General features: G+C 41.2%; 1 pseudogene; it reads left to right on the plus strand.

Moving 5' to 3' along the window:
• The first annotated feature begins 7,763 nt into the window (after nucleotides 1–7,763).
• Nucleotides 7,764–10,539, plus strand: part of LOC149230951 (beta-glucosidase 31-like) — a 9,103-nt pseudogene continuing 6,327 nt past the window's right edge.

Raw genomic sequence — 10,539 nt, forward strand, 5'->3', positions numbered from 1 at the left:
ATGCTTAAGCATATCTGTGAAATGCAGGAACATATATAATAAATGTAATTTTGTTTTCACAATAAAATAATTTTTCCTGTCTGAGCAGAATAAGGTAGTTGAACATCATATGAAAACCAATCTCGTTATAACTAGCTAACATGACATTTTAATCTAGGGTTTAAATACACAAAATGTCTTGATTCATCATTATACAAAGCTACTTGCATGCATTACTCAACCTGTACTTGTTGGCATCATCTCAAATAATATTGTTGTTATGATTACAACAATTGATAATATTAATATTAATATTAATGTAAACACAAAATAAACAATGACAATTTCAGATTTGAATTCCAATATAATTGAATGACAGAAAAGATCTCAATGACTGAATACAGTTTAAATATCTATGTTTTTTAAAACAATCACAGAGCAACTCGACTATAAATCTAGAGTAACTGAACCATAAACGTACACAATGCAAAAATTAAAACCCTAACAAATTCACAAAAAGCAATTAATACAAAAATTGACAAAAAGCAATTAGTCGGATAACACCGTACCTGGAACAAAGCCGAGTATTCAAATTGCTTCTTGTCTAGACAAATTCATGCACAACAGAGCCTGTACGAAGAACAACAGCTTCACCTAGGCCATCTCAGCCCAAATGACAAGGAAGTCACATGGTGCTCGAAACTGACATTTATGGGAATTTCCATAAAACCGATGCAGGTAACAGAAAGCCTCAGTATCACAGAAAAGCTTATAATTTTTGCAAACGAAACATTTCATCCAATATATAAGCAACAGCAAACGAACAACATCTAGTACCAATATAGCAAACCTTGAATTCAGCACTTGTTAACAAAGCAAATGAACTTAACACTAACTAAATGAACTTAACAAAGTTGTTAATGAAGCAACCTTGCGTTCTAGCAGTAATATCAGAGTCGAATATTCATACATCCATAACAGAATTACAGACCTGAACAAACATTAAGGACCAAAGTAAACATATACATAAATTATACGAGTGAAAAACGCTGAATACACGCCTAAGATAGGAAACCGTGCAGTTACAAAACAGACTGCAATCTTCAATATTTTAACATTTCAAACAGTTCAAAATCTGCAATTTATTTAGATGTTCATGTGCAAAAACAGTTCAAATTACAAAATACTGCGACTCAATGTGTACCAAGAACCATAGCTTCGCCCAGGTCCAGTCGGTTCAAATGATAACGAAGCAACATTGTGGCTGAAACCCACATTTACAGAATTTTCCATAAAACCTATGCAGCTAACAGAAACCCATACTATCACGGCAGCCACCAACCGCATTGGTCAACCCAAAGTCAGCGATCTTTCAATCGCATATAGTTCCCAGCAGGGATGACGAAGTAAGTGGACTATAAACCTAGAGTGACTGGACCATAAACCTACACAACGCAAAAAACAAAACACTAACAAATTGACAAAAAGTAAGCAATACAAAAATTGACAAAATGCAATTAGTAGAATAACACCGTACCTGCAACGAAGTTGAGCGTTGGAATTCCTTCTCATCTAGAGCATATGCATGCACAACGCAGCCTATGCCACTACCATGAGAAAATGTGCAAATGACGTAATTGGTTAACGAAGTCTGCACAAAAAACCCTCAGTACTCAACCAGAATGGCACTAACTTATAATGCTCAAATAACCATGGACTGTTGCATGCAGGTAACAGAAAGTCTTAGTATTTAACCAGAATGCGATTAACTTATATTGCAGTAGCCGAACTTAATCTCTAAACAATACAACCAAGAATCACAGTTTCACGCAGACATTTAGCCAAATTTCCATAAAGCCCATGTAACTAAGACAAACCCTGACTATTGAACCAGAATCCTATTAACTTATAATGCTGAAATAACCATGCACTCTTGCATCCAAGTAACAGAAACGCTCAGTATTTAACCAGAATGCTATTAACTTATAATGCACTAGCTCAACTTACCAAAGCGACAACACACAGTCGAGCGATAGAAGCTGCACCTGGAACAACACAACCGCAACCAAACGTTTGCGATAGAGTTAACCGAACAGCCAGGAACTGCATTGTGTTTTGACCGCAGAGAGTACAACAAATACAAAGGAAAAATCGCAGAGACCGCAGAGCTAAACAACCAAACACCAATAATAATCCAAATGCCATTAACTTATAATGCAGTAGCCGAACTTAACCTGTAAACAATACAACTAAGAATCACAGCCCCAGGCAGACATTTACCGAAATTTCCATAAAACCCATGTAGCTAAGACAAGCCCTCAGTATTGAACCAGAATGCCATTAACTTATAATGCTGAAATAACCATGGACTCCTGCATGCAGGTAACAGCAATCCTCAGAGCAGGCAGGAACCGCACTGTGTTTTCAGCGCAGACAATATAACAAATACAAAACAAAAATCGCACAGACCGCACAGCTAAAGAACCAAGTAACAATAACAACCGAAAGCCGCACGTAACAGAAATGCTTAGTATTTAACTAGATTGCCATAGAGAAGCCGAACTTACGAAAGGCACAAACAGCAAGCAGGAACCCCAGTGCACACGAAAAATCGCACAGACTGCAGAGCTAAATAACCAAGGAACAATACCCGAGCACGCAGGAACTCCACCGCAGACGAAAAATCGAACAGAGTGCAAAGCTAAACAAGCAACTAACAATACCAATCCAAAGGCCGCGAAGACAGTAAAACCCAAAGGCCGCGAACATAGTAAAACCGAAGCCGAACTTTCCAGCATGTCGACGAGCAACAGCTGGCCGCCGACGAGACCACCACAGCGCATGCCGACCACAGCCAAGACAAACCGTCACTATTCAACCAGAATGCCATTAACTTATAATGCTCAAATAACCATGGACAGTTGCATGCACGCAAGACAAAACGCCAGTATTCAACCAGAAGACAAACCCTCAGTATTCATAATAATAATGCAAATGCCATTAACTTATAATGCAGCAGCCGAACTTAACCTCTAAACAATACAACTAAGAATCATAGCTTCACGCAGACATTTAGCGCAGTAACTCTACCGCAGACCAAACATCGCACAGACTGCAGAGCTAAAGAAGCAAGTAACAATACCAACCCGAATGCTGCGAAGACAGTAAAACACAAGGCGAACATTCCAGCATCTCGAGGATGGACACCTGGCCGCCGATTAGACCACCAGACCACATGCAACCACGTGCCCCTCGCGCGCCACGTGCCATTCGCCTCGAACCATGCGAAGCGCGCAATAAGACCCCCAACCGTTTCCGCCCCGTAAAGCTTAGTTCGACTTAGGAAATATGCCAAATGTTTGCAAAAATCGCGTCCGTCAACCCATGGACAAAACCTTAGTATTGAACCAGAATTCCATTAACCTAAAATGCTCAAATAACCATGGACAGTTGCATGCACGTAAGACAAAACCCCAGTATTCAACCAGAAGACAAACCCTGAGTATTCACAACAATAATCCAAATGCCATTAACTTATAATGCAGTAGCCGAACTTAACCTCTAAACAATACAACTAACAATCATAGCTTCACGCAGACATTTACCCAAATTTGCATAAAACCCATGCAGCTAAGACAAAACCTCAGCATTCAACCACAATTCCATTAACTTATAATGCCCAAACAGCCATGGACTCTTGCATGCAACTAACACAATAGGCAGGAACCGCATTGTGTTTTCACCGCACACAATAGAACAAATAGAAAGGAAAAATCGCACAGACCGGGCAGCTAAACAACCAAGTAATCATAATAACCCAAAGGCCGCGAACAGGGTAAAACCCAAATAGCAATGGACTCTTGCATGCAGGTAACAGAAACCCTGAATATTTAACCAGAATAACTTACCAAAGTCACACCGAGCAGACAGGAACCCCACCGCAGATGACAAATCGCACAGACTGCAGAGCTAAACAAGCAACTAACAATACCCGAGCAGCCAGGAACTTCACCGCAGACGAAAAATCGCACAGACTGGAGAGCTAAACAAGCAAGTAACAATACCAACTCAAAGGCCGCGAAGACATTAAAACCCAAGCCGACCTTTCCACCATGTCGAGCAGGAACAGCTGGCCACGGATCAGACCACCATACCGCATGCCGACGACAGCGAAGACAAACCCTCAGTATTCAATCAGAATGCCATTAACTTATAATGTTCAACTAACCATGGACTCTTGCATGCATGTAAGAGAAACCCCCAGTATCTAACCAGAACGCAAACCCTCAGTATTCAACCAGAATGCCATTGCCGAACTCACCAAAGCCACTGCAACCAACAATACCCGGGCAGGCAGCACCTCCACCGCAGACGAAACATCGCACAGAACAATACCAACCCAAATGCCGCGAACACACTAAAACACACCCCATAGCTTCCAGCATCTCGAGGACGAACACGTGGCCGCCGATCACACCATCAGACCGCATGCAACCACGTGCCCCTCACGCGCGCCACGTGCCATTCGCCTCGAACCAGAATGCCATTAACTTAAAATGCTCAAATAACCATGGACACTTGCATCCACGTAAGACAAAACCCCACTATTCAACCAGAAGACAAACACTGAGTATTCACAACAATAATTCAAATGCCATTAACTTATAATGCAGTAGCCGAACTTAACCTCCAAACAATACAACTAACAATCATAGCTTCACGCAGACATTTACCGAAATTTGCATAAAGCCCATGCAGCTAAGACAAAACCTCAGTATTCAACCACAATTCCATTAACTTATAATGCCGAAACAAAAACCTCAGTATTCAACCACAATTCCATTAACTTATAATGCCCAAACAGCCATGGACTCTTGCATGCAGCTAACACAACAGGCAGGAACCGCATTGTTTTTTCACCGCACACAATAGAACAAATAGAAAGCAAAAATCGCACAGACGGCGCACCTAAACAACCAAGTAATCATAATAACCCAAAGGCCGCGAACAGGGCAAAACCCAAATAGCAATGGACAACAATAATTCAAATGCCATTAGCAGCTAAGACAAAACCTCAGTATTCAACCACAATTCCATTAACTTATAATGCCGAAACAAAAACCTCAGTATTCAACCACAATTCCATTAACTTATAATGCCCAAACAGCCATGGACTCTTGCATGCAGCTAACACAACAGGCAGGAACCGCATTGTTTTTTCACCGCACACAATAGAACAAATAGAAAGCAAAAATCGCACAGACGGCGCACCTAAACAACCAAGTAATCATAATAACCCAAAGGCCGCGAACAGGGCAAAACCCAAATAGCAATGGACAACAATAATTCAAATGCCATTAGCAGCTAAGACAAAACCTCAGTATTCAACCACAATTCCATTAACTTATAATGCCGAAACAAAAACCTCAGTATTCAACCACAATTCCATTAACTTATAATGCCCAAACAGCCATGGACTCTTGCATGCAGCTAACACAACAGGCAGGAACCGCATTGTTTTTTCACCGCACACAATAGAACAAATAGAAAGTAAAAATCGCACAGACGGCGCACCTAAACAACCAAGTAATCATAATAACCCAAAGGCCGCGAACAGGGCAAAACCCAAATAGCAATGGACTCTTGCATGCAGGTAACAGAGACCTTGAATATTTAACCAGAATAACTTACCAAAGTCACACCGAGCAGACAGGAACCCCACCGCAGATGACAAATCGCACAGACTGCAGAGCTAAACAAGCAACTAACAATACCAACCCAAAGGCCGCGAAGACAGTAAACCCCAAAGGCCGCGAAGACAGTAAAACCCAAGCCGAACTTTCCAGCATGTCGAGCACGAACAGCTGGCCGCCGATCAGACCACCATACCGCATGCCGACGACAGCCAAGACAAACCCTCCGTATTCAACCAGAATGCCATTAACTTATAACGTTCAACTAACCATGGACTCTTGCATGCACGTAAGAGAAACCCTCAGTATCTAACCAGAAGGCAAACCAGAATGCCATCGCCGAACTCACCAAAGGCACACCCAGCAGGCAGCAACTCCACGATAGACGAAAAATCGCACAGACTGCAAGCAACAATACCCGGGCACGCAGGACCTCTACCGCAGAACAAACATCGCACCGAACAATACCAACTCAAATGTCGCGAACACACTAAAACACACCCCATTCCTTCCACCATCTCGAGGACAGACACCTGGCCGCCGATCACACCACCAGACCGCATGCAACCACGTGCCCCTCACGCGCACCACGTGCCAGTCGCCTCGAACCATGCGAAGCGCGTAATAAGACCCCTAACCGTTGCCGCCCCGTAAACCTTATTCTCACTTAGGAAAATGCCCAAATATTTCCCGATCTCGCCGCGGTCAACCCTAAGTCAGCGATCTATCGATCACTTATAGTCCCCGGCAGGGACTAATAAAACTGTAAAAGTAGCCAAGGAAAAGATAAATGAGATCAAAAGAACATTTAAAGAAACTACTGGTCTTAAAGCTATGAGTTAAATGCAAATATAAAAAGGTAAAACAGAGAGCAACAAAACTATGAAAGTACTAAGGACAGGGAAAAGGAGAACCAAAAACATTTGGAGAAGATGGCTACAAGAATTGTCCCGATGCTTTATCAATCAATATAATTATGTCGTAAGGCGTTTCCGTTTGAAATGAGTTGCCCTAGCTGCCGCCATGTCCTATTGTTGACCGTGGATTTGTGGTATTAGACGATTGAATGAAGTGTGATCGTTGATCCAACCCTGATCCAAAACTGAACAGTTTTGGAAACTGAACAGTTAATGAGGAAGCGGGACAGACCAGCGAGCCATTCGTTTTGTAGCTGACACATGCTTGGCTCGCACTGCCAACAAGGGCTCTGCCTGGACTCAAGATTTGACGGACGATTTTAGATGTTCCTCATTCCGCCTCGCAAATCCCCTAGGCTCAACCTTACGACTCCTCTTCCTCGCCCACAAACAATACAGAAGCCCAAGAGTGCAGATCAGGAGGGCTGCAGCAACACCCATGACACAGTAGGCCATAACTCGGCCACGCGACGTGGTCTGGATGAAAGGCAGCCTGAGGACACACTGAGCAATGCTTTGGGTTTTGGGGCCGAATTCATCAGCCACTCCAGCGGCATGCAGACAAGTGAAATAGTAGCATATCTTAGAGGTTACCACGTTTGTCAAGTTTGTGTACATTTTTACCATCTCTCTCTCAACAAGGTCTTCGCTATCCTTGCATGCCTGACAAGCTGCCAGATCTGAGTGGTCGCCTTTGCAAGCAGAGTCCAGTGGAGTAATTACCAGTTTGTGCATCCAATCCTGCTTGGTTTGTATGCCAGCGCAAACATTTCAAGTTCTCAGGGTGGAATTCGACCTGTCTGTTATCCGCCAGGTTGGCATTAACTAACCCTTTACCCATATTTTTTGGATCTACAAAAGCATTTTTAAATTTCTGTATTTCAGGCTCTGAATTGATCACGGTAGAACAATTTAGCGGTTAATTCAGGCTCTTTCAAGGTGGCCTTTCAGATATTTGACACGCTCCTAACCCCTTTACAGATAGTCGAAAATGTAGCAAATTGCTTTGGGTACTCCCTTTCCAGTTTTAGTTTCTTCAAAAATCCCACCAAAAAGAAAAGAAAAAATTGCAGCTTATAAGAAGGCTTCCGCACTCATTTGTATCATGAACTAATTCTCTTTTGGTGCTTCTGGTGCTTCATTAGAATTCCATTGAAGACTATGAATCGGGGTAATGGAGTATAAGCAAGTTGGATATTTTTGTGTGCTCAAGGCAGGGCCTGTCAGCGGCATTAGCAGACCCCAAGAAAAAATGGTGAGGCTTCTGCCAAAACGGGGCGCCATAAAAGGACTGATATTTGCTGCTGTAGCGGCATCAGTTCTGGCATCACCCAAGGTCCTTAAAAGGAGGGGGCAAATGTTGGCCAAAATCATTCGTTCTTCCCGCAATATCTGCTGCCCTGAAAAAATGTATCGCACTATATCTGGGCTGGACTAAATAGTGGAAAGGTGAGCCTGTGAATTGCAGCCAACATTTCAAAGGTTTTGTAATAAGAGGTCTGCTATTTTGGGAGGTTGTTGTAAATGTACAGGGACCAGCTTTTCTGGGGCAGGGTTATATCTGTACAGAGATCAACCTTTTTTTCTTGAATTATACTATCAATTTTTTATTTTCTTTTGTATAGAGCTTCTGCTCTCAGAGGGGGCGCAAGGCACTCGCAGATCCAGCATGGACCTGAATGGTAGTTGTAAGTTAATGCCATTAGAGTTCATTAGTCTGCTCTGTGGCCAGGACTCGCCAGTTAATTGTACAGCGTTTGGTTGTATCTTTATACATTTTGATGTAGATTACTGTATAAAGATGATACTTCCCCTCCAAGAATGCGTCGGAGGTAGAAAAGGATACCATGAATTTTTTGCTATGGGACCATCATGCTTGATTTATGTATAAAAGAAAAAGAACAAAAAAGGGGAAAAAGGGTTACCTTGGGTATTCCAAAATTCTGTATATGTAATCAATGGTTACTGTTTTATTTCAATCGCTAAAGGTTTTCGGTTTACATGTTTTATTTCTTTTAATGATAAATTAAATTAGAAATTGATGTATATACAGACAAGCTTCTTACTCTGGTTCGGAATCCCACATCGTTTGACACACCACAACATCCTCGGATTCATCATCATTTCAAGGTCTAAAATCCCCCAAGAATAGCGTTATCATCTACTAAAGTTCTGGAAAACATTCTTACTCAAGAAACATGATTTATTTTCATATTAGATTTTGAAAATACACCAAAGTCACTAATGCTATGATGATACAACAATAGTTCCAGTATCTGCTGCAATTCATTACATATGTTTCAGTTGATCTTTCAATTGAACTTGTTCTTATAAATGTGGTTGACAAGTTCCATAACATCAGTCCCACAGCTTTGGAAATTTCTATTTTCAGGTCACCAACGCTTCGACGCCTTTACTTCTGCCAGTGTAAATGAGACCTTGATTCTTAACCATACTGGCAAGGGCTTCAATTTTTTCTCCCTGTACAGTAATAACAATTTTTAGTTAGTAAGGGTAACAAATATCTAATGGTTTTAACAGATTTTAGAAATCAGGACATTGCCCAAACTGAATGCTATTTCCATATGTATTATAGAATCACTGTAGGCAAACGGTGTATTTTCTTAAAAGGAATGCTGTGATGTACCATTAAAGCTGTTACAACCAACATTATCTGAGCGAAAAACTTTGTTAAAAAAATAACAGAAACTCTCCATGAACAGTGATAACGTAATAGGAAAGCAAATCAACCACAGTATAAAATAAGTATAAGATTATAAGTGGAGAAAATCCTTACATGATTACAAACTCTGGGACAATAATAATGGAGAGAAGAATGATTTCAGAGTTTAGTTCCAGAGAAATAGACAGTCTTCTTGCACCTTAATTTTGGTGGCAAGGGTTTACAATGTACATCCTCTGTTCAGTGCTGTATCTTGCTGTGACTGAAGCATCCTTCTGGCTCCTGCCTTTTCTCTATGTGGCAAGGGTATACAATGTACATCCTTTGTTTAGTGCCGCATCTTCTACATCCTCTGTTCAGTGCTGCATCTTTCTGGCTTCCGCCTTTTCTCTATCTCCTTGTCGCGGTTTCCTCCTCTCTGCACCCATTGTCATCTGAGAAACTCCGATTAATACGGCAGAGTTAAGGTTTCTTACTTCTAAGTTCTTTCCAGTTATTTTCACATGGCTCTCTGACATGTGGGTTATGGATCTCTGATCCGAGCTTTGAACTTCAAAGGTATAAATTCTTCGATGCCAAAATTATCTGTTTTAACCAAGGTGAAGAAAATTGTCTCAAAATGGTTTAAATATATTTTAAAAATGAAGACAGTGCCCCAATCTGAATGGTATTTCCATTTATAATAGAATAATTATGGGCAAAATGGTGTGCTCTCTTGGGGAAATACTGTGACATTTATCTGTGGCTGTGCCATTACAAGCCACTGCATCCAGCAATATCTGAGCCAAAAACTCTTCTAAAACAGTAACAAAACCCATGCATGAATAGTAAAAACGTAACAGCAAAATAAACAAATCCAGTCTATAATTAAGCATAGGATTATAAGTGGAGAAAACCCCGGGGTAGTTAAATACTCCAGGACTATTAACTACTAATCGAAGAAGAATGATTTACAAAGAAATTGTGTTTTTGCACCATAATGTCGGCGGCAGGAGTTTACAATGTATATCCTATGTTCAAATCTATGTCTTGCTGTGACTGAATATTTTTCTAGTTTCTGCCTTTACTCCCTCTTGTCTCCTCGTCCAACGTTGCCAGAGAAACTCTAATAAACACTGGTGAGTTAATTTTGGCCCCTCTTTCACAGTTATTTTCACATGGTCATCCGACCTGTGGCTAATAGATCTCGGTTCCCGTCTTCACATTTCCATGATGCAAATTCTTTGATACCAAAATCATGTCTTAATCTCTGATCCGTGGGTCATGG

This window comes from Pinus tabuliformis, chromosome J (genome assembly GCF_031772625.1).
Source record: "Pinus tabuliformis cultivar Carrire ecotype Pingquan chromosome J, CPIR1, whole genome shotgun sequence".
Taxonomy (NCBI): Eukaryota; Viridiplantae; Streptophyta; class Pinopsida; order Pinales; family Pinaceae; genus Pinus; species Pinus tabuliformis.